This window comes from Sciurus carolinensis, chromosome 15, assembly GCF_902686445.1.
Source record: "Sciurus carolinensis chromosome 15, mSciCar1.2, whole genome shotgun sequence".
In the NCBI taxonomy this organism is placed as follows: domain Eukaryota; kingdom Metazoa; phylum Chordata; class Mammalia; order Rodentia; family Sciuridae; genus Sciurus; species Sciurus carolinensis.
This window is the reverse complement of record NC_062227.1, coordinates 45,476,026-45,500,958: the sequence shown is the minus strand read 5'-3', so window position 1 is coordinate 45,500,958 and position 24,933 is coordinate 45,476,026. Positions and strand designations below refer to the sequence as shown.

The 24,933-nt window shown below is 40.0% G+C and overlaps 1 protein-coding gene across 1 annotated transcript in view; it reads right to left on the bottom strand.

The window, feature by feature from the left end:
• The window catches only part of Fhod3 (formin homology 2 domain containing 3), a 472,090-nt gene that overhangs the window by 321,952 nt on the left and 125,205 nt on the right, over positions 1 to 24,933 (bottom strand).

Here is a 24,933-nt window from a genome sequence, read left to right as displayed (position 1 = left end):
ATGAAAAAAGGAATTACAAAAAGAAAAAGTGAAGAGATTAGAATAAGGAACTGAATTATAAGAAATCATATCAGTACACCAAGTTTTAGATATATTTTTATTTACATATGTTTCCTACCTCTGTGCTCTGAGCAGGTATAAAGCCAGTGACACTCCAGTATCCATGAGCATATCTTGGGTTCTAAACACCATTCTCCATATACTAAAAGGAAACAGGACCCTTGTAGAAATGGTTGCTTTCAGAATGAGGAAGGGAAGGTATAGTTTTAAACATGAGACTTCCTGAGATGTTAGAAAATAAGACATTTATATATGTATACACACACGTACATATATATACATGTGTGTGTGTGTGTGTGTGTGTTTGTGTGTGAGAATATATCTAGGGAATGTCTAGAGGATATAGATGTCAACTTTAAAGATCTCCCATTGGTCAATTCTCAATCTGAGCAAGAAAATAAATCATGATCATAATGGGGCAAAACCCATGAAACAAGTACCCATGAATCCATACTGATATTAATAAATGGATAAATCAACCCAGAGAGGAAGCTCTTCTTTACAGGGGAATTCCAATTACCAAGTGCAAATGGAAGCAGAAAATTTCCATTTGGCAAACACCACAGTAAACAACTGTTGAGGGCAAGAATCACTGTGGAGAAAGTGGTAGTCTGATGAACAGCAGGATTTACATGATCTCAGAGCATCTCCTGCCAAGATGTTTACTGATGACAAAGGGAAAAGCAGTAACTTTCCAGAATTTCTTTGCATGAAGAAAACACAAAGACAGCACCTTCCCCATCCAAGTTCTCAGCAAGCATGAGGAGACACAGGGGCAGCATGCGGCTCCTACAGGCAGGGTGGAGGACACATGTTTCAGTTGGTTTTTTCACTGCTATAACTAAATAATCTGACCAGTACAATTATGGAAGAGGAAGAGTTTATTTGAGGGATCAGTTTCAGAGAAGGCCAGCTCCATTCCTCGGGGCTGGAGTGAGGAAGAACATCATGGCGAACAAGCATGGCAGAGGGAAGCAGCTCATCATCAGGAAGTAGAGAGACTTCACTCTCCAGATACAATATATATATATACCCCAAAACCACCAGGGATTAATTCACTGATTGAGTTAAGACTCTTACAACCCAATCTATTCTCCTCTGAACCTTCCTGCATTGTCTCATTTTTGGGGGACACCTCATATTCAAACCATAACACATATCCATGGATTTTTTGTTGAAATTGAATAACTTGAACTTGATCATAAAGAAACATCAAACAAACCCACCTTGTAGAACATTTTACAGAATTGGTCCTTACTCTTCAAAAGCATCAAGGTCATGAAATGAAAAGAATGATTAAAGAACTGCCACATATCAGAAACAGGAAAGACATGACAACTAAAACCCAATGTATGATCCTGGACTGGATGCTGAAGTGGACTCTGGGACAGGAAATGTGGCATTAGTCGGACAATAAATCAAGTCTGAATAAAGTCTACAGAAGAGTTAATAGAATTGTAGCAATGTTAACTTCCTGGTCTCAATGCTTGTATTATGGCTCAGATGTGAACATTTGAGAAAACTGAGAAGGACATACAGAAAGTCTGCTATATTTGCAACTTTGAGAGGTCTGAAATTACTTCAAAATGAAAAGCTGAAAACATAAAATTTAACAAAATTGCCCCACCAAATTCTTGAGAATTTCCCTGTTTTTTTTTCTCATATGATCACACAAAATGAGAAGGAAATAGACTAAAAATGGAGTATATTAATTGTAAGAAGTCCAAATGACAACACAAGATCATCTGATAAATCTCAGGAGAGAAAATCCCTGTCTACAAAGAGATGAGGAATAAAATCCACTCATTTAAAGCTAAATAGGAGAATTGACATTCTTCTGTAGGACAAATGCATATTATCATGAATACATCTTTAAAGAAAAATAAATCAACCATTGGTCTCCACAGACTGTTTCTGATTCAAAGAATGCCACATACTTAGAAATTTGAACCATGACCTTGCGAACACCGTACATGAAGCAGGGCAGACATGCAGGGGATATGGGGGAATGGGAAAAAGGAGCGGGCATTCCAGGAACACATGGAATGTCCAGTGTCTGGAAGTTCCTAAGGACTCCTGTTGCTGCAAAGACTTTTCTAAATAGTGAACAGTAGTGACACCTGCTCACACTATGACTCAGAGGAAACGCTAATTGGTAATTTATTATTCTGTTCTGCAGCTTTATTCACCAACTCCCATGGATTACGGTCAGAATTCCTAACCTAGCATAATTTGATTTGGCCTTTCTCATTTTGTTCTTGGGCAATGCAGCACTCTAACTTGACAAAGGTCCCTACCAGCTCAACTAAATGAATTCAGTGACTCTAATTCTACGAGTAGGTACGTTTTGTCTCGCAGGGCAGGCACTGCTTTCAAAATGTGGAGAGATGGCGCTTGTCGTTGACGACTATAATTAAGAGGTATGGCGGCAACTGCATGGCAGGGCTGTGCGTGATGCTTTCCCCATAACATGGGGTTTCCCAATATATCATCTGTACGATGAGCTTAAAATAGAAGAGCCCACCAGCACACACAAGGCTGAGGAGAATCCTGCCAGCAAGGGCTCAGCCCACTCCAACAGCTATGGAAACACCCAGCAACCCACAACCAGCCTCAGGCAGTGTTCTAAAATCTTTCTGGGCTCAACTCAGGCCTGTCTCCAGGGAGACTTCCTACAGCCCCCCCAACCACAGACTGGTCCCACACAACCCTGAGGCTCCACAAATCCCAGCATCTGACCCAGGTGGCCCTGTCCTTCCCTCTCCCTGCTATGGGATTGAGCTGTAGCCACCCTCTGTGTTTCCCAGTGCCTGCAGCAATGCCTGGCCCGTGCAGGTTCTTGCATACACTAGTGGACAGGCAGAGCCCGTGGGAAGCACACCTCAGCACCCACACGCTCTAGTTACAGGGTGCATGCCTGCTCATCCAGGCCATTTTACTGGGCTCCTAATGTCAGAAGGATGTTGTGAAGACAAAGCAAGCAGAGCAGGCCATCCTCCTGGAAATGAAGATCTCAGAGAAACTGATTTTATGCAGAGTCTTGCAAATGGTTATGTAAGTGCAATGGGGGAAAACATTGTCAACAAGAGAAAAAAAAATTTTAAGTATAGCAGACTATAAGACTAGGTGAGACTTGATTTGAAAAGCTTCTCAGGGGTGAGAAGTTGGGGGTGAAGATATCTCAGCGGGTAGTCACAACCTCACCATCTAAAACACAAGAAACAAAATTGGAGATGTGACAAGTACCCAGCCTCCGAGGAAAGGCTACACACCCAGGCTATCAAGGTAACCTAAGGGACTGTAACCACTGAGCCATTTAAAAATGACAAGTATGTAAAGTATGTTGATAAGTGAGAAGATATTAACGGAGTTTACTATTAAGTTTTCCTTCCCCCTACCACAAAGGTACTAAGGTTCATTATCAAAAATTCTAAAACTCAGTCTCAGTCACTCCTGCCTCAAGATAATCTTCAGAGTAGTGGGGACAGGAATGCTGGTGACCCCTGGGATCCTAGGGGTTGGAGGTGTTTGCAGAATAGGAGCTCTGGGAGGGCCACAGAGACACAATGGGGCCCCTTCATCTGAGGGTGCAGACTCAGAGTGGGCCCGTACCTCATTCCCTCTCCAGCTCACAGGTGGCTCTTTGAAGGAGCTCATCCAAGAAGGACAGCTGCAGGGAGACCAGAAGAGTAGCCACTGCCTCTGTCAGGAAGAGATGCTTCCCCCCAGGTAGACGTGCAAAGCCTGTTTGATGACGGCTGCACCAGTCCCCAGCGTGATGGTTGGCTGACCCTCAGTGCTCCACTATTTTGTGATCAGTAGTTTAATTCTCGGTTATTTAAAGCACAGTCCTGCTGGATCAGCATCAGCCTCCCCTGAGACCTAGCTAGAAACAAAGAACTTTTGTCCACCCAGACCTACCAAAGTGTCATTCACATCTCAACAGAGTCCCTGGAAGTCACTTGGATGTTGAATTTCAGATGCCAACTTGACTGAGCTAAGGGATGACCAGGTAGCTGGTCAAATATTTCCGGATATATCTGGAAGAGTGTTTCTAGAAGACATTAGCATTTGAGTCAGTAGGTTGAATCAGCAGATCTGCCCTCACCCCTGTAGGTGGGCATCTTCCAATCCAATAAGGTCCACACCAAAAAAATAAATAAAAAGAGTAAATGATTTCTCTTCTGAACTATCTTTTCCTGCGCTGGGAAATCAGAGCTCCAAGTTCTGGGCCTTCAGACTCCAGGACATACACCAGCTACCCTCCCCACCCCAGCTTTCAGGCTGTGGCCTCATACTGAGTTACACTAACAGTTCCCCTGGACTTTGGCCTTCAGATTTGGACTGAAGTACACCACTGGATTTCCTTCCTAGGTCTCCAGCTTGCAGAAGGCATGCACCTTCTCAAGCCCCTAATTCCCATAATAAATCCCCTCTACCTGTGTTTCCATTGGTTCCGTTTCCCTGGAGAACCCTAATACAGCCCCACATGTCAGGATTTGAGAAGCACTGACTTAATCTACTTCACAGGGGGATTCACTTATTCATTACCAAAATATGCACCGACTGCTGGGGCAGATGCAAAGATGTAACAAGGCACCTGTAGGGTCCTCAGGGACAGAAAGCCATGTGAGCAAGTGACACAGGTTCCTTTTGCAACCCGAGAGAGAGGAGATCCGGGTTACAAAACTTAAGACCTTTAGAGGAAAAAATACATACATCCAAAGTTGGAAATCGAACTACAAAAGCCATTAGAAATACTATACCCATCATGAATAAGCAAAAAATCAAGGGTTTTTTTAGTCAATAAGGTGCCACGCTGTTCTTTCCATTTAGCATTCTCAGCTAGAGAAAGGTCTTCACATTCTTCCCCGAAGTCCCCATGAGATTCGGATAGAGTGATTTTGTTTTGTAGCAGATAAGGTGGGTCCTACCTAAATGGCTTCTGCAAAAGGTCTGGGCCTCACCCCGAGGCCACAGACCAGTTCAGGATCAGATCTGATTTTCTGAGTCAACACTCAGGTGCCAACATAGAGAAGGAGCTGCAGGCGGGATGGGAGCAATGTCGCACAGTGCCCAGAGGCAAGGCAGCCCCAGGGAACACAGGACAGACCGTGAAAGCAAGGCTGGAAGTCCCTCAAGCACCTCAAGACAGCAAGCACCAGACCAAGCCTCCAAGACTAAGTGAATGGAAGTGAGAGGACACAACCCACCTCAAGACTGGGTGACCGCCAGCAGATAATGCCAACAAGAGATGATCTACAGGGTTGCTAGATGTGACAAGTGCAGACTGGGGCAGACAGTGGGTCTGGGCAGAGGGCCATGGAAGCACAACACTGGAAGAGTAAACAGGACAATAAGACCCGAGAAGAGGGTATAAGGAATGTGGGCAGATGAGGCAGAGAAGACTCCAAGAATCTTCCAGAAGGAGAAAAAAGGGAGCCTGTTTCAGGAGAACCAGTCCAGCAAGAAGAGTTTTAAATGACTAATGGTGAAAGGCCTCCCTTGAATATAAGGGGGGAAATAGTCACCAAAAAATAAAAATTAAAAAGTCCCTGTAGTCCAATCCATGTTGGACATGGCAGGATTTTGTTCTGCTTCATGACTGCAGAGTATTCCATCCATGACATTCACATTTTCTTTATCCATCCAACCATTGTTGTGCACCTGCATTAGTTCTGCATCTTAGCTATTGTGAATAGTGCTACAAGAAACTATTGTACAGGAATTTCTTTAGTATACTGATTTCATCTTTTGGATATACCCCCAGGATAGCAAATCATGCAAATAAGACATAAAAAGACAAATACCATGTTTTCTCTCAGGCTCAAAAAAAAAATCTAAATACAGTAATAACTGGAGACTAGGAAAGGTGGGGGAAGAAGATAAAAAGGTGGGACAACAGGCACCAAAGCACAATTACCTAAAAGGAATGAAATGATGGTGTTCTGCAGCATAATGGAGTTTACAATAACTTATCACATATTTTATGAAGATCTAGGAGAAAGGAGCAGCAAGGTACCAAATAAATGACAGGAGAGGAAAATGCTAATTATCCTGCCAAGTGCACAATGCATATATGTGTTAAAATATACACTGTATCCCATTAAAATGTACAATTATTACACATTAAGAAAAGGTCCCTGCATTTCATAATGAGGAGGTTGCTGGTGGCCTGGGAAGCCACCCCACAATTATGGAGCCAATGAAGATGGGTAGAGTTGAGGGGCTTGGTGGGTCCTCAGATCGGAGGCAAAAGTCATGCTACAACAATTCACAGTAGCCCAACTGTGGAACCAGCCAGGGTGTCCATTAATACATGAATGGTTACCAAAAATGTGCCTTACACACAAGGGAGGTCTATTCAGCCATAAAGAAAAATGAAATGATGGCATTTGCAGGAAAATGGATGGAACCAGAGACCACCAAAGTCAGTCAAACTCAGAAGGGTTTATGTTCTTTCCTACATGGAAGCTACAGAGAAAAAAAGGGAGAGCAAAGGTGGGAGAGGATCTCCCAAAACCAAAGGAAGATCAGTAGAGGAAAGGGATCAAGGGGCGGGAGGGAGAGGGGAAGTGCTAGGGAGTGATATGGGTCAAATTAAATTGTTCTATTGTGTGCATCTATGAATATGTGACAACAAATCCCATCAATATGTTCAAATACAAAAAATGAGGGGGGGTGGTGTCATGCTGAAAACCACCATGCTGGTTGGCTAAGTAAACCCCAGACAAAAATATTTCTAGATAATACCCTCCATTGTCAGCTTTCTTTGTGGACAGACTTAAGGGCTTCATGGAGACTCCCAACAGTCACGTTGTAGAAACTGCCTGGACCAGACCCAGAGGCACACCCTGCCAGCACCTCTGGAGGGGTGGGGGTAGCACAGTGGGGTTGGCACCCAAAATAATTGCTCTGAAGGAGAAACCAGTTTCATGAAGTTTAGCACTTATTAATTATCCAGGGAAGGACGGGTTTGTTTCCTTATTTCAAATTCACCATTAGCCAAGGTTTTCAAAAAATGCAATCAAAATGAATGACTAGCAAAGGAAATGATATAGAAACAAACGCCAAGCATTCTACCATTCAACTCAATACACAGAATTCTTTAATACATATGATCTGATTAAACAAAACTTACAGTAAGAGGAAACAATGACACAATACAAGCATAATCAAAGCAAGCATACAGGCTTACAGAAAGTCACTCTTACTCTCATCATACTGTCTCCCATACAAAGAATTACAAGTGAAATCGATTCTCTGACTTGGAATATAGTTCAGTGGTAAGGTGCTTGCCTACTATGTGTGAGGTCCTGAATTTCATCCCCAGCACCACACAAGAAAAAAAAAAAAAAAAATAGAACTCTACATTAAAACCTAACATGTATGTAATGAATGGCTTATACAATATTCGAAGTTTTCAATGAGACAAATTAGTTTTTTGCTTGTTATTAGTTTGCATCAATTAAGCTACTTGCAAGAGTTAATGTATGTTTAAATTGTCTTTGTATTTTGTTTTAGCAACAGAGAAACCAGTCCCACTGAGGTCTATTGATGGAAATTAAGAGGTTTTAGCATAATTTTGGCAAGCTTAGAACATTAGTTTTGAGCTTTCATCCAAAATGAAAGCAAATGAGGCTATATTTTCAAAATATATCCTTAATCCTTTCATAGTTGCTAGTTCCATGATCTATCCTATGCAGTTATAATTAAATTTATTATGAATAAATTTCATTGAATGAAAAAATAGCTACTAGATCTATAAATTTCCTAAGCATAGATCCTTTTTTAATGGAAAATAAAATTCAAATGTTCAATCAGATTCATAAGCTGTTGGTGATAACATTTCCTAGATATGCAACATTGAGATTATCTATTCCAGAGATACCTATAGTTCAATCATGAAGTACATCATAGCAACCTATAAACTATTCTTATAAACTTTTACATTTTTTCTCTTTGATCTTATTGGCCATTATAAAAACATGCTTTTGGGGGGCTGGGGATATAGCTCAGTTGGTAGAGTGCTTGCCTCGCAAGCATAAGACCCTGGGTTCAATTCCCAGCACCGCAAAAAAAAAAAAAAAAAAAAAGTCTTTAAAAAAAAAAAAACATGCTTTTTGTTGCATGGAATTTTTAACACCTAGGATAACAAATAAGCAAACCTGGCTCCTAACGCACACCATTCGAGAATTGAGAACAAAGTCAACCACTGTGGTGCATCCCTATAATCCCGGTAGCTTGAGAGGCTGAGGCAGGAGGGTCATGAGTTCAAAGCCAGCCTCAGCAATTTAGCAAGGCCCCAAGCAACTCACGGAGAACCTGTCTCTAAATAAAAAGGGCTGGGATGTGGCTCAGTGGTTAAGCGCCCCTGGGTTTAACTCCAGGTACCAAAAAAATAAATGAAAAAAAGAATTGAAAACAAATTAGTTCACTGTTTTTAAAAAATATTAAGAGTTTATTCTACATTTCATTTTTCAAAGAATTCTTCCATATTTCAGCCTGCAATAACGTTTTTCATGGTTAACTTTCTTATTATATAATTGGAAGCATAATCCTTAACATCTCTACCTTTATATATTGTACAATTCTTATACCATTACTAGTGAAAGCACACTATTGATTTCAGGTGACTCTTTTTAACATCAACAACTTTCAATGAAGCAAGAAGAGAATTTAATTCCATTGGAAGCTCTTAATTCCATGCACCTTTCCTGGAACATTTTCCTGCCATTGCAACAGTGTCATCCAAACCCACTCCTGTACAAAATTTTAATCCCAAACAACAGTTGTTGGCAACGTATTCTTCATAATTTTAATGCAGTTCAGAGTTGTCTTATTGGTGAGCAATAAAACTAAAAAGACTTCTTCCATAATTATCAACATCATGTTCAAATTATGCACTTACTAGAAAAACTGCCATTAGCAAATTTGCTCATTATTTAAGCTGTGGCAAAAAAAAAAAAAAAAAAAAAAAAAAAAAAAAAAAAATTCTTCTTTTTCCTATGGGGTAGTTTTCTGTTTCATTAACCAACTTCTAAATACATCCTTGTAAACTGATACTTGTTATCTTTGCCATCAATTCACCCAACATTTCTGAACATGTTTGATGTAGTCTTAACAATAGTGTCTTGACAACTGTATATTGCTTTATTTTTAAATTTTTATTTGTTCTAATTTGTTGTACATCACAGTAGAATGCATTTATACATTTTGATTATATATGAATGGAGTGTACTCTCTCATTTTTCTGATTATACATATTATAGGGTCACATTGGTCATGCAGTCATATGTATATATGACATAATAATGTCCGTTTCACACTATTATCCTTCCTACCCCCAAGCCCCTTCCCTTCCCTTCGCTCCCCTCTACCTAATATAAAGTAACTCTATTCTTCCCTAACTGCCCCCCTTACTGTGAATTAGCATCCACATATCAGAGAAAACATTCAGCCTTTGGTTTGGGGGGTTTGGCTTATTTCACTTAGCATTATATTTTCCAACTCCATTCATTTACCAACAAATGCCATAATTTCAGTCTTCTTTAAAGCTATACCACATTTTCTTTATCCATTCATCTGTTGAAGGGCATCTAAGTTGGTTTCATATTTTGCCTTATTGTTAGCAAACCTAAGTATTGCTTAAGAAGCCTCCAAACTACTTATGTTGATATATTCAATAGTGAGCCCCTTATCTGTCAGCTCTTTAACTAAATTCTTTCAAGGAATTTTTTTGTTTTCAATATAATCCCTTGATTTATGTCAATATTATTCACATATTCAAGGTCTCTTTGTTAACAGCACATTCTCACAAAATAGGACACTGTGATTTCAGTAGTTTAATTATGACTGCAAAATTGAACATGAAAGGATTCCTATTGCCAAGTAAAACATAAGATCTTTGATCTTCAAGCGACTTCCATTGTCACCATCTAGTTTACTACTTGCTACCACTCCTTTGAAAAAGTCTCTTCTTAACCAAAAACATTCCACTAAAATTTGCCTTGTATCAATAAAGTTACAAATAATTACTATACTTTGAGAAATGACAGATAATATTAAGCCATAGATTAAGAAATGTCACATACTTATGTCTAAAGAAAATCTTAGATCAGTAAAGGGTGGAGATCAATGGGGAGAGAGGGAAGAAGGAAAGGGGAGGTACTGGGTGGTGAAATTATGTTATGTGTATTTATGAACGTATCACAATGCATCCCAGTGTTTTGTATAATTAAAATGTACCAATTAAAAGATACTAGAAATCATGAGTCTAGCAACATTGCAGAATATAAGGTTTATGTACAAATATCAATTTTATTTCTGTATGAGCAATAAGTTCACAATTTAAATTTATAATAGCATAAAAAATGACACTTAGAAACTACATGCAAAACCTGTACCTGAAAACTGTATGGCACAGAAATTGAAGACCTAAATATATATTCTCAATAAAAGGAATAGAAGACAATATATTCAGAAGTCAGTTCTCATACAAAAGATCTACCAATTCCAATTCTAGGTATTAACACAAGAAAAATGGAAAAATATATAAAACCAATGATCACAATAGCTTTGTGCAACTCGACATTTGATATTTAACAAATGGATAAGCAACTTGTGCAGCCAAACAATGGACTACTTTTCAATACAAAGTCATGAACTATGGATAACACGAATTTCAAAATCATGATGCTGAATAAAAGTCAGACCAAAAAAAAAAAAAAAAAAAGGCATAGTGAATTCATTTTTGTGAAACTCTAGAAAAGACAAATCTATAGAGGCAAAGAGCATATCTTTGCTTGCAAGTGGCTTGGGGTGAAGGTGGACAGTGAACAAGGCCTGGATCAAGAGGCAGCACAAGGAAACTTTGTGAACATGGACACATTCCATCTTCTTATCTTGGTGGTGGTAGTTACATATGCATACACATTGGTCAAAACTCAAACTATTGCTTAAAATAGGTGCATGCTTAAAAAGCAAGTTTTACTTCAAAGCTGAAAGTAAAATTTTTACCTTGTAACAGTTCTAAACATGCAATTGATACTCAGTCTGTGCCACAAGTAACTCATCACATGAGTCAGATAATACCCAACCTGTCCTACACTCTAAAGATTTGACTATTTATTGCCTGGATTCCATGGTAATGTTCAATTGCCATCAATGTTTCTCAATGCTTTCTCTGTACTTACCTCACTTCACTGGGAAATGGAAACAGATCTTAAATTAGCAGGGATCCATTGATCACACTTTGAACAGCTGTGAGCAAGATCACTTGCCCAGCACATTCCTGATCCCATACAATCCCCATGTACTTAGAAATTGAGTCAATTTGCTAACCTGTCTCTTCTGATCAGGGTAATACTAAAGCTTATTCCTGTACTAGGAGCCTGGTGACATAACAAAGTCTATGAACTTGAAGTAAAAAGTTTAAGCTCTACAAGAAAAAACTGTTACTGAATAATCCCATGTAATTCTTTGAGGCTTAAGTGAGTAATTGTTTACACAAGCATAGTAGACAGACCAAAATGACCAAGATTCCCTTCCCTGCTGCACCCACTGAATAATCCCTTCCCTTTGTGGGTAAGACCTGTGAATATGATAGTAGTGCTCCTATGATTAGGTTATGTTATATGAAAAAGATGAAGGGATTCTGTAGACAGAATAGGACCCCAAATCAGTGGGTTTCAAATTAATCAAAGGGAAAATTATTCTGGGTGGACCTGACCTAATCAGGTAAGCTCTTCCTCAGACAATGTGAAGGTAAGACGGCCTGAGGAGTGTCTCCAGTGACCTCAAACAGCAATGGATGCACTGACATGTGGGTCACATGGAGAGAAGAGCTGATGTCCTGGAAAAGCTGAGGATCTTAGTCTAACAACCTCAATAAACTGAACTAAGCAAACGGTGAGTTTGGAAGAAAAATTCAATTAGATGAGAACACAGCTAGGTCAACACCTTTTCTTCAAACCCTACGCAGAGCAACAGCTAAGCCATGTCAGGGTCCTGACCTATGTAAACCAGAAAAACAAATATTGCTTTAAGCCAATACTTCTGTGCTCATTTACTCAACAATTGAAAATTAATAAAATCTGAGTCTGAAAATATATTTTATTTATAATTTTCAGTAAGTCTTCATCCCAAGGATGCAGAAGTATACAGTGATTGTGCAAGGAAAGCAGGGTTGAGGCTGGAAGCAAGTCGTGTCTGGGGACAGCAGGGCCACCTGGAGATAGGTTGTGCTGACAAGTGGCCAGAGTAGTCTCTGGAACATCCCAGGCCTGGCTTCAATTGCAGCCAGGTCTCTGACCTGTGAGGAGTAACCTTTCTCTACATTTCATTCCTTTTCTGAATAACAGGGAGGTTAAATATCTACTAAATAAGTTTCTATGATTTCAAGCAAGACAGTAAGAAGTTAAAATAAGCATAAGAACTGTACTAACAGTATGCTGTGTCTCTCCAGATCAAAAAAGTCTCATCTCCAGGCCTTGGGAAGGGCTGGAAGCAGAGGAGCCCTGGGGCCTGGGTACTGGCCACCAAGTGGTCTTTTCAGGGGCCTACTGCTGTTAAAGGCATAGTGCAACTCAATTCCAGACAAGCCTGCACCATAACCTCATGCCCCGGTAGAAGGGTGGTCCCCAAAGAAATGGGGCTTCCAGAAGGTGTGTACTATTATCAAATTGTCAGTGGCTCATAAAATACTTGGAAACATGATCCAACCACACATTAAAGTTATATGCTGCTATAAAATACTCATTAGCTTTCATAATTTGCAGGTTATCTTTTGGGGCCCTGTTTCTGGGTTCTTCTAAAACTCCCAGGAAATATCTTTGAAGGATACACAGCTCTGAACCACTTGAATGGATTTCTCTTATCCACCTTTCAATAAAAAGTCTTCAACTTTGTTAATCTGGTGCTCGACCTAGCCATTAAGTTTTTAAACTTACTTCACATTTGATTTTTTTTCATGTCTACCTTTTCGTTGTTTATCGCATGTTATTTTTATTCTTCAAATTCCCTCTTTTGCCTCTAACTTATTTCATCTTCTCCATATTCAACTTTCTAGCATTCTAACTCCACCATTAACCAAGTATGCCGAGTCTCAGGTATAAAGCATGGTTCCACAGGAAAGCCTAATTTTGGATTGTGAGCTCATCTTCAGGAAGATGTTTATGTAAGGGAAACCTGTACAGCCTGACTATAAAATAAGATCCTCAAAAGAAAGGCATGGCCAACTTGGGATGCTTTTACGTTAACAGCCTGGGGATGCTTACACAAGTAACATTATTTTGAACCCCACGCCCAAACCAAGACAGACCGGGGGGGGGGGGGGGTCACAAATCCCATCATGCCTAGCCCCATGCCTGAGCCAACAAAATTCCTAGTTATTTCCCTAGCCTGGGGAGCATGTATTTCTGAGGTTCATTCTTTCACCAAGAATTCAGTCTTGGAAACCTGACTTTAAACAGGGGCCCCTACCCTCCCGGAGCATCAAGTGGCACTTTCTGTCTGCACATGTCTCTAGGCTCCCTTAAGTCCTGCATTCATGGAGCTGCCCTGGCATTACTGCACACAGTTCTCACTTCTGAAAAGGTCCCTAGACCCTGAGGATTTCCTGTGCTTTCATCTCTGTCACACATTTAAAAGTATTTTGTACCTGCAGTACTAAGTGGAGGATTTTCTGGATATCCCACCTGCCAGACTTCCAGTAACAGAAGTCTCAGGATATATAATCAGTAAGATGAGACATTTTTAAATCAAGACTTTTTCCTTACACAAACTGTGCATGCAAAATAATTTAAAGTCTATCTAGTCCAGTCCCTCATCCATAAAATATGTGATTCTGTGACCTGCTAGCTGAAGCAACTCAAACGAACACTTCTATCAAGATGCTGAAATATGCAGACAAGTAGAAAGATGAACACCATCCTGTTAGACATAGTTTATGTTATCAGAATTCATTATTGCAAATAATGTTTAAAATGAACATGCTTGTGTTTTATGTTTCCTAAGATGTCTTTAAGCTCTATTCCTAGAAGCCAAATTATTATGTCAAGATGATATATTTTTGAAGTTCTTTTCAAAACATTAATAAATTATATATATGTTTATAATAAATAAATTTTGTTTATAATAATAAATATATATATGTTTATAATAATAAATTATATATATGTTTGTTGTTTGATTTCCTCAAGTAACTGAAATTCCAGAGCAGGAGTGGAGTCTGAGAAGATTCACCCTCAGCATCCTATGAGGTACAGATTGTAGGCTTCATTTTGTTCAAGGTTCAGTAATGTGAAAGTGAAACAGAGCTATTGAAGCAAATGGGAAAGAGAAAGATAAGTTCTTAAAAGGTAGAGAATCCTAAAAATCAAGAAGACCCACACATCCAAAAAACAGCCCAAACATGACAAAGCACTGAATAAAAGTGAAGAGGCAGTCATTGTTATAGATCAGTTAAGCACTTTTCAAAAACTGCAACAAGGTGCTACTTAACTGCCCTCTGTGGTTGACAATAACCCATGAATGCACACAGAGTCTTGGTCCTGTCTTCCTCCCATCCACGTGTGACCCCAACATAGCCCAAAGACAGCCAAGAGAAGCAGGCACCAGGCACACACTCAGGGGCTTCCTGAAATCACAGTCACTGTGACTCAAGGACTCATTCCAAAACCCACGGGTGAGGCCAATTTGGCAGAGGGTTCCCTCACCTCTTTTCTTGCAGGGGAGAGGGGAGAAACTTCAGCATCAATTTCAAACTGGTGATTTTTCTTTTCAACTTTTGGGTGCACTGAAGTTAAGGAAACCAAAAGATCAAGCTCAACCAGCTTCTAACAGCAAACACCAGAATCAAGAGGTCGACTTAACATTTTAAAGAGGGAGAAAGAAAAGTCTTGAAAGGAAGCATCCAGCTGGCGCTCTGTAGACTCTTTGTAGAGTGAATTTTAAATTATAGATCAGAGTAAAACAACATGGGCAAAAATAAAGAGCAATCAGGGTCTCTTTCTGAAGACAATCTCCAGAGCGGCCACAGCCCCAATGGGTCCTTGGTGCCCAGGCCAGCTATAATAACCGCTCTGTAAAACACAGGCCCCTGAGAGGCAGGGTTTGCTCGGTCAAACAAAGCTATGATTACTGGAAAGCGGAAATGCTCAAAAAGAATCACAAAAGGGAGAAGGGATTTTTTTTAAATCCTCATTTCTTTCCAGCAGTTTCAACCTTTACCGATTGAACACGAAGTGCATTTTTGGGGACACGTCGCCTGCTACCCATGCTGCCCCTTTCCTTAATACTCTGTTCCGTCACTGTTTTTCAAGGGACCAATTTATTTTCTCATCACAATTTTATCCAACGAAACTCACTCTCTGCAAAAACAGTCGTGGCTTCTCTTGCTTCTCTGTAAGCTTCCTTGAGCCTTCCCACTTAAAGGATAGTCCTATCACCGCTTCCTTTTATAGTATTACATAACCCAAATTATAACGATAAACCCATCACCAAACCATATGTTAGTGGCTCTAAAATTGCAATGAAATGTGGACTGTCTAGTACTGAAGAATTTGAGATTTGGAAGAAACTTCAGAGGCCACCAAATTCAGTTCTTCGCCCACTGAAGACATATTCCAACCCCGCCATCAAACGTGCTCAAAACTGAATCCAATCTGTCCACCAGTAACCTCCACCCTGGGAGGCGGTGCTGCCTCAAGGAGCTGCCCACAACAGCCCCACTCCCTCCCCAGGACAATCCTAACTGCGGGGAGAGCCTTGCTCACCCATGCCAGGGTCTCAAGGTCAGGCTTGCCCGGGCCCTCTGGCCATCCAGAACTCTCCTCCTGCATCCTGTCAGGATTCCCTCCTAAAATACTGCTTGCAGAGCACACAGCTGTGGGCACTTTGTCCTTTTAAAAGAATAAAAATCTTAACAGACCAGCTCATCCTAAAAGCTTTCTATTCTGTAAACACAGTCAACTAAAACACAAAGGTCTTCTTTTATACAAATGCAGCTTTTTCAAGTCACTTTCCATGCTCCTGTAAGAACATTTTTAACCTAAGAGGCAGGACATTCATTTCCATTATGTCTTACCTTTCAGTTGACTTTAAGCTCTTAAAGTCTGCACTCTGTTATATAACATGTTGGGTATTCTATCGGCTATCTGCTTTGTCAAACAACCTTGTTTTCAGTACATCATTCAGATACAGGACACTGACTTTTTTTATGATAATGTGACAGCCTTTTGGCATCCAATGAGTCTGCCCATTCCATTCTGATGACACAAATACCACCAACAGTTTGTAAACAAACAGTGACTCCATCAAACTAACGTGTAAGCAACAAGGATAATACAAGGGTCCCTATCAAATCTATTTCTCAAAACAAGACCTACCAGCCAATGTTATCCCAAGCTGGCTCAGCGCCATCTACTCTTAGCTAACCCATAGTGGTTCCTAGTGATTCTGCAACCAATGCAATCAACTTGCCACCAAATTTCGAGTCAAAAAAAAAAAAAAAAAAAAAAAATGCTACTATCTAGTAATATGTAGTAGAGATTTTACTAGACATTGCTGGCAGACTTCTAGGAATTGCACATTTTTAACCACACTTATTTAAAAAAAAAAAAAAAAAAAAAAACTTGGTTTATTCTCCCAGCCCTAGCCTTATAGGAAATGGAGATCACCCTCAAGACAAAAATCTGTAATTTCGGTCAACAATAAGGAAATGTCAAAGTTCCATATTTTGTTCTATCCAATGAAGATCCTTTGGCTGCAAGAAGAGATGAATGCTCTCGGGTTCTGATGTCCATGTCAGCCTCACACCCAGAACCTCAAGGTCTCTGGAGATCAGCTCCAAGGTTTAGCACCCACGAAAGGCAATGGGCACACATTCCCAACAATGATCTCAACCCACAGGTCTGCTAGCACATCTGTGTTTCCAAAGGCTCCTCCTTACCTTACAGTACTTTCTCAATGCCAACAACATCATACGATCTTCTGCATTGTCCACAGGACAGAAGAGTCCTGTCCCCATCAGTGGGTACTGTCACCACATAGCTCCACCCACACAGATCTGTGCCTTGCTGCCCTCAGATCTGCCACGTCCTCCTGTCCTCTGCAAGGTGCTCATCACCTTTTCACCATTGTTCTGGTTATTTCTCCAATCCTAAGAGTTCCTTACCTGTACTAAAAGCTAAAAAGAGACATGTTTAAAAACTACTCTTTCTTTCTATAGCAAAGGAATGAGCTTCTTTTGCAACAGACAAATCAGATGGTTGTTTCAAAGTAAATCAGTATTTTAGAGGCCCCTGCAGCATAGCAGTTGTCTGTAAATTAGGAGAACCCTATGCCTCCTACCCCTACCACACACAGCCAGTTGTAGAAATGGGGCGTGTGCTGAGGAAATGGAGATCACCCTCAAGAAAGCCTATCTGCTGGGATTCAATCTCATTAGAGCCTCATTGGTTAGTCTTTTTCCCCGACTCAAGTCTACTCATCTTTTAGGATTGGCTGCAATTTATACACACGGTGTCCCTCTGTCCCCCTTCCAAAAATAGAAATACCACAACCTAAAACACCCCCTGCCTCACTGCATGGCTTCCTGCAGCACAATAAGTCACAGAAATGACGTCCAATCTGCTGTGCTTCTTTGTCAGACATCCTAGTGGCAGAGACCTCAGGGAAAAACAACTTTCAATGTCTAATTAGACCTCAAAACCCTTCAGGAGGTGCTACTCCCAGGCCAAAGTTTAAGGTACCATTATGGTGTATGTCTCTGTATCCCAAGCATGTTAACATGTGGCCCCTTAATTAACATTCTTGACTGACTGCTGCTGGAACATATTTTAAGTTTCACTAGAGAAATCTGGCATGCCCATCCAGCCTATACTTTAAGATGGATGTTTACCTGAAAATGTGACCCCATCTCTCTGACCATTGCTGTCTGGACCAAGGAGGAAAAACTGACCTAAGGGAATCCATTAGATTCTGCCTCTGAAACTCCTACTGAAAGAAAGTACGGTCAGTGATGGTCCCTTGCATAGTCATTCTGCTATCACATTCAAAGAACAAGCAAAAAAAAAAAAAAAAAAAAAAAAAAAAAAAAATGCCAGATAGCAAAGAAAATCAACAGCAGAGGCATTTATCACAGCATAGGGAACAATGAGAGACCATCAAACCAGAGAGGCACAGCCCACGGCTGGCTCCCAAGGACTTCTACTTCCCACATTCTCTATGAATGCCTAGCTGTACTTCTTGCTTACCTTTTCCCTAAGACACCCCCATTTTCTTATAGTAAAGCTGCTGTACTACACAGGTGACGGTGGGCTATTACTAACAAAGTGAGAGCCAAGAATGGAGGAAAAAGGCATTTTGCAATTTGCCAAGGCAAAACATCTGTGGATATTCTCCACAAGGCATATCTGGCCAACAGAGAACAGAGTAGGTGAGTACAGAGTGCTTCACTCAGGCCTAAGAAAACACCTAGAATTTGTAGAGGGCAGCAAATGCACAAATTAGAACAAAATTTTTAAATATAAAAAAAAAAATTTTAAACATTTCCTAATTGTGATCCACCAGAAGACACACACATCCCACATCTTATTCAAAACTTATTTTATATCCTAATTTCTAAGAATTGCTTTCGAGAAACAATGAAATTAGCAATTACATTAATTATGGAAACCATGCAGTCACAGTGGCTTCAATAGTCTTGAAACAAGAATATTAACCATGTATCACATTTTTATGTGACGATTCAAGTATTTATTCATCCCTCTACCTACCCACTCCACAAAAGCTCACAATGTACCCAGGCTCTGGGACAGGCACCAGATACAGGCCTGGATACAGATAAAACCTAGCCTTGACCCATGGAAAACCCTTCAGCCATATGAGCCTGTGTTTGCAACCCAGTGTACCAAATTCACGAGAACAAAATCCACAACCTTCTGGGATAACAGAGAAGGTAGCAACTAAATTTTGCCTGAGGGATTTGGAGATGTCTTTCCCAAGGCAATGAAACTTGAACTAGATTTTGCAGGAAAGAAAGGATGATGCCTTTGGCAAGAGGAAAGGGTGTGACTGCATCATATGAAAGCACACAGAGCTAAGTCAGGACTAGCAAGAGGGGCACTTCTGGGACATGGTAGAAAACTGTCCAGAGCATTGGACATGCCAGGATTCATGTTCTGCAAACAGTGGGAACCAAGAAGAATTTGTTTTTGGTGGGAGAGAGGCAGGATCACATCTGGTTTTAAGAATCATTTCCCCAAGTTCATATATGTATACACGACCAGTGTAACTCTACATTACGTACAACCACAAGAATAGGAAGTTATACTCCATGTATATGTAATGTCAAAATACATTCTATTGTTATGTATAAATTTTAAAATTTTAAAAAGAATTTTTCCACCAGTGCATTTGCATCCCATAGTTACCATTTTTACAATCTATGTCTTCTATGTTCTCTAATGACCATGCAGGTTCCTGATTGTTTTCTTCTAAACACAAGAGCTTCATTACTTTGAAGTACACATTTTTTTTTAAGACTTTGAGGAATTTAGTCACTTCTATCTCAAATTTCTTCCCATTTTTCTAGAAACACACCTCAATTCAATACGTGCCTTAGAGGAATAACTGTGAACACCACCCTGGGTTGAAATCAGAACTGTACCATTTCCTCACTATGTGTCCTTATTTCCAAAAGTAATTCCTACCTCACCGGTTGACAGGCAGTAACTAAATGATGCCCCTTATTCACTGTGCGACTTTGGATACATTCTTTGAGTTTTATGAAAAAGAGAATCAGCCTTGGGAATATTGTAAAGAATACTGCAACAGAATGAAGGCACTTACCACAAAGTCTAGATCCAAAATCATCAGTATCTAATAGTGTATAAAAAGTAACTAGTCCAATGCTTCGAAAAAGGTAGGGATCCAATAAATGTTAGTTCCTTCTTTCATGTACATGTCTATGCTTTCTACTTCTTCGGGTAAGTCTGGGTCCTTCCATTGTGGAGGAGCACCTTCCACAGCATCTGATCGATAGAAGGGGAGCCATCCACATAGAGCAGTTAAACACCTCTCCCCACCCCCAGACCTCCCCATCTCTGCTGGCTTAGGCACCCATCCACTGTTAGTTTTCCTCTACACCTCCATCTCCTCTTCATGGAGGGTGGGGGATGAGTCTTCTTACTTGGTATCAAGACCTACCTAGCACAATGTTCTCAACTCCTGGAGTCAGGGGCTCTGCATCCAAAATCCCAGATCCTCTACTTACCAGCTACATCATTGCCACTAAGCTCTGTCATTTGAAAGAGGAGGGCTACTGTGGAGAGTATTGTGAGGATGAAACTAAACAATGCTGGTGGAGGGCTTTCCAGAGTTGCCACAGAAGTCACATGACATGTATTATGTTGCTGTGGTTTGAACATGTTCTCCAAAGTTCCCATGTTAGACATCCCTGATGCAACAGTGTTTAAAGTCCTTCTTAAATGGATCAATATTGTTGCCTCAGAATAAGTTCATTATCAAGAGAGTGCGCTTGTTACAAAAGTGAACAAATGCAAGAGTGTTGGGTTTAACCTCTAGACACCCCCCACCTTACTCTCTCTCTCACACACACACACACACAGCAAGTTCAGCCCCTCTTTTGCTCTTGTAGCTTTCACCCTGGGATGATGTGGCATGCAAGTCCTCACAAGATGTAGGCCTCTTGACAATGACTTTCCCAGTCTTTAGTAATGTAAGAAATTTCTTTATAAATTATCCAGTCTATGGTATTGTGTGCTAGCAACAAAAAATAAAGTCGTGCATGTACATATCTAGAATTCTGCCCAACAGTTATGTACACAATACATGACTTCATTTACTGAACACTACCCATGTTTATATGTTAAATATACATGACAGGTACTGAAGGAAGTATTCACAACAACAATTTCAATTAAAAAAAACTGGGATCCTCCCTAACAAAATTTAAAATACCACCTTTCTGAATTTAAAAGTTCCTTCTTTATTCAGCAAACTCTTTTGGAGTCAAATGCCATCATTGGAATCTCTTCCCTCTGTTTTTACTAAATGAATATATCCACATCCACAGATCTGACCAGTTTTGCTATTATTCTGGTTGCTCCAATTTTTAATTGAATAAGCTCTTAGACTGTCAAGTTGTTCCTGAATTCAAATGTTAGAAAGCTGTGTGACCAGTATGTATTTCACATATCCATTCCTACCTCTTGATGAGCTATGTTTGCCCAAGAGCCAGACTTAGCTACCATACTTGACTACTACACTACATCCCTTAACTTTAAGAGCCATTACTTTACAACAGAATAAAGCTAGAATGATAGTTTAGGTACAATGTTGAGTGACTCATTCATTTGACAAATATTTTCTGAGACTCTTTGTGTCAGACACTGATCACCCTAAAACCCAAAGGCCATACAGGGGGAAGAAAGGAATCAAAACATGCAGCACAATCATACACAGACTGAATGGTTAAGAAACACAAATATTTAAATATGAAGTGTGCTTGTGGAAGTGGACATCAGAGGAACTCCTGCTCAAGAGTAACCATGGGGTGGCAGGAATAGTATCAGGAAAAAGGCAGGAAGTTGCAATGTCATGGGCAGAGATATGGCGGAAGAAAAATGTGAACTGCAAAAGCGTGCAGGTGCTTCAAGTATGGGCTTGAATGCATTATGTGTTTTCCTCTGTGAAGACCCATTTTAGTTGCGTGCAGTATTCTTACTCACTTGCAGCTTCTGTAAACAAAACTGCACAGCAAACGTGAAATTTGCTATGCTCAAATGATTCCCTAAAATGTCAATCATGTTGGGACACATATGCTTTTTAACAAGTTTAACACAGAACTAAGTGAAGGTGGTCATTGCTGTGGAAAACTACAGCAAGATAGAAGAAACTGAATGGTTGTGTTTTGGGGGAAACCACGGATTGAACTCAGGGACATTTGATCCCTGAGCCACATCCCCAGCCCTATTTTGTATTTTATTTAGAGATAGGATCTAACTGAGTTGCTTAGCACCTCACTTTTGCTGAGGCTGGCTTTGAACTCGCAATCTTCCTGCCTCAGCCTCCCCAGTAGCTAGGATTACAGACATGTGCCACAGTGCCCAGCTAAAACATGCTATTCTATATCTCTGTATTCGTTCTATACCACCGTGAGTTTAAAAAAATGCATTTGTCAAGTGCACTTATGTATGAGCTTGCAGTCGTTCTCTCCTCTTCCCACATCATCTGGTGCTGCTTCTGCATCCCCAGGTTTATGCTTTTGTCACATGACCTCTTCACCTGTACCCACTGCATGCACCCCTTCTATGGGGCCTACAGGCACTGCTAGTATGCACCATTATAGGGCAATATGAATGGATGCATTGCACTTCAATATGAATTGAAGTGACAGCAGTTTTTCCTCCAACATAGCCCTCTCCATCTGAGTCATGACCCTGCACATATCCTTAAGCATCTGCACTCTTGGTTCTCATTGTGTTCAAGATCAGACTTGCCACAGCAAAATGCTCTTAGACGACCTTATTTTTCACACTTTCCCAATCATCAAAAGGTCATTCAACAGACTGAGAACTTTACCCAGATTCAATTCAACCCATTTATTTTTTAATTTGTGCCGTTTTTTAATTTGTTAGTTGTACATGACAGAATCCATTTATACATATTGATAAATTACACATAAATGGAGTGTAATTTATCATTTTTCTGATTGTACATGTTGTGGGATCACATGGCTCATGCAAGTCATACAGGTACCTGAGGTAATGATGTCCGTTTCACTCTACTATCCTTCCTACCCCATACCACTTCTAATCTCCTTTTCCACACCTGTTCATTCCTTATTTCAACTCAATCTGATCTCCAGGGTTCCAAAACAGTTTTAAACCACAAACACTATAGATTCTCTCATGTATTACTTTTATCAAGAAATTCATTAAATTTAAAATTAGAATAAGGATATGACATGGAGCTTCAGGAGGCAGAGAGAAGTGGGAGGGGTGTCATGTGTAACCCCAGGAAGCTGAGCTCTGAATCAAGCAATGGCTGAGATAGCGAGACCTAGGAAGGGAAGAAAAGGCCATTACCTAACCTACCTCTTGCTTGGCGGTTTCATTTCTCACAATATGACAGATGTTAACTCCTATTTTACTCCATTTCAAAAACACTAGAATTTCGAGGTGCCTGCTCCTCCCCGCTTACAGCTGCTAATGACAGCTTCAGTCAGGATTCACTAGATTCATCAAAGTCTCACTTAGGGACTTGGTTTATATATCTCTAATCTGAATGAGATTTGTCATTTCTCAAAAGGCTTCCTCAGCCAGAGCTGCTGGAGGCTGAGCTGGACCTCTGGCTTAACTATACTCCCTTGAGTGGGTGCCCTGGGCCACAGCCCTATGGAAAGGACTGTCAGCACTCTCTCAAAATTCTAAGTACACAGACCCATTTGACCCAGAGATCCACCTCTTAGAATTTAGCCTACAGAAAAACTTGCACACATGCATAATGGCATATAGGTCTCTCTCTGTATTGGTAGGGGATTCATTCCAGGACACCCCACATTCCAAAATCCTTGGATGCTGAAATTCCTTATAAAATAATGCAGTATTTTTTTGATTCACTGTACACAAATTATACATGTGCATAGGGTAATGATGTCTTTCTCATTCTACCATCTTTCATACCTCTGGCCCCTCTCATTTCCTCTATGTAATCCAAAGTTCCTCCATTCTCTTACACCCACCCTCCCAAGCCCCATTATGTATCATCATCTACTTATCAGACAAAACATTCAACCCTTGGATGATATTCTCCAACTCCATCCATTTACCTGCAAATGCCATAATTATATTCTTCTTTATAGCTGAATAATATTCCATTTTGTGTATATATATATATCACTGTTTCTTTATCCATTCATCTACTGAAGGGTATCTGCGTTGGTTCCACAATCTATCTATTGTGAATTGAGTTGCTATAAAGATTGATATGGCTGTAACACTGTAGTAAGGCGATTTTAAATTCTTTGGGTATAGGCCAAGGAGTGGGATAGCTGGATCAAATGGTAATTCCATTCCAAGTTTTCTAAGGATTATCCATACTACTTTCCAGAGTGGCTGCACCAATTTGCAATCCCACCAGTAATGTATGTGTTCCTTTTTCCCCACATCCTTACCAACACCTATTGTTGCTTGTATTCTTTTCTCCACGCCCCTTTTCAATTATTTTTTAATTTTTTACAGACTACATTTTATAATAGACATTCTAATTGGGGTGAGATGAAATCTTAGGATAGTTTTGAATTGTATTTCTCTTATTACTAAAGATGTTGAACATTTTTTCATGTATCTGTTGATTGCTTATAAATCTTCTGTGAAGTGTCTGCTCAGTTCCTTGGCCCATTTATTGAATGGGTTCTTTGTATTTTTGGTATAACGTTTAAGTTCTTTATAAATTTTGGAGATTAGTGCTCTATCTGAAGTGCATGTGGAAAAGATTTTCTCCCACTCTGTAGGCTCTCCTTTCACATTATTGATTGTTTCCTTTGCTGAGAAAAAGCTTTTTAGTTTGAATCTATCCCATTTATTGATTCTTGCTTTTATTTAGGAGTCTTGTTAAGGAAACCAACAAGATGAAGATTTGGGCGTACATTTTCTTCTATTTGGTGCAGGGTCTCTGATCTAATTCCTAGGTCCTTGATCCATTTTGAGTTGAGTTTTGTGGTGGGTGAGAGATAGGGGTTTAATTTCGTTTTATTATGAAGCAGTATTTGATTGAACATACACACATCCTCCTGTGTATTTTAAATCATCTCCAGATTACTTATAATACCTAATACAGCATCTA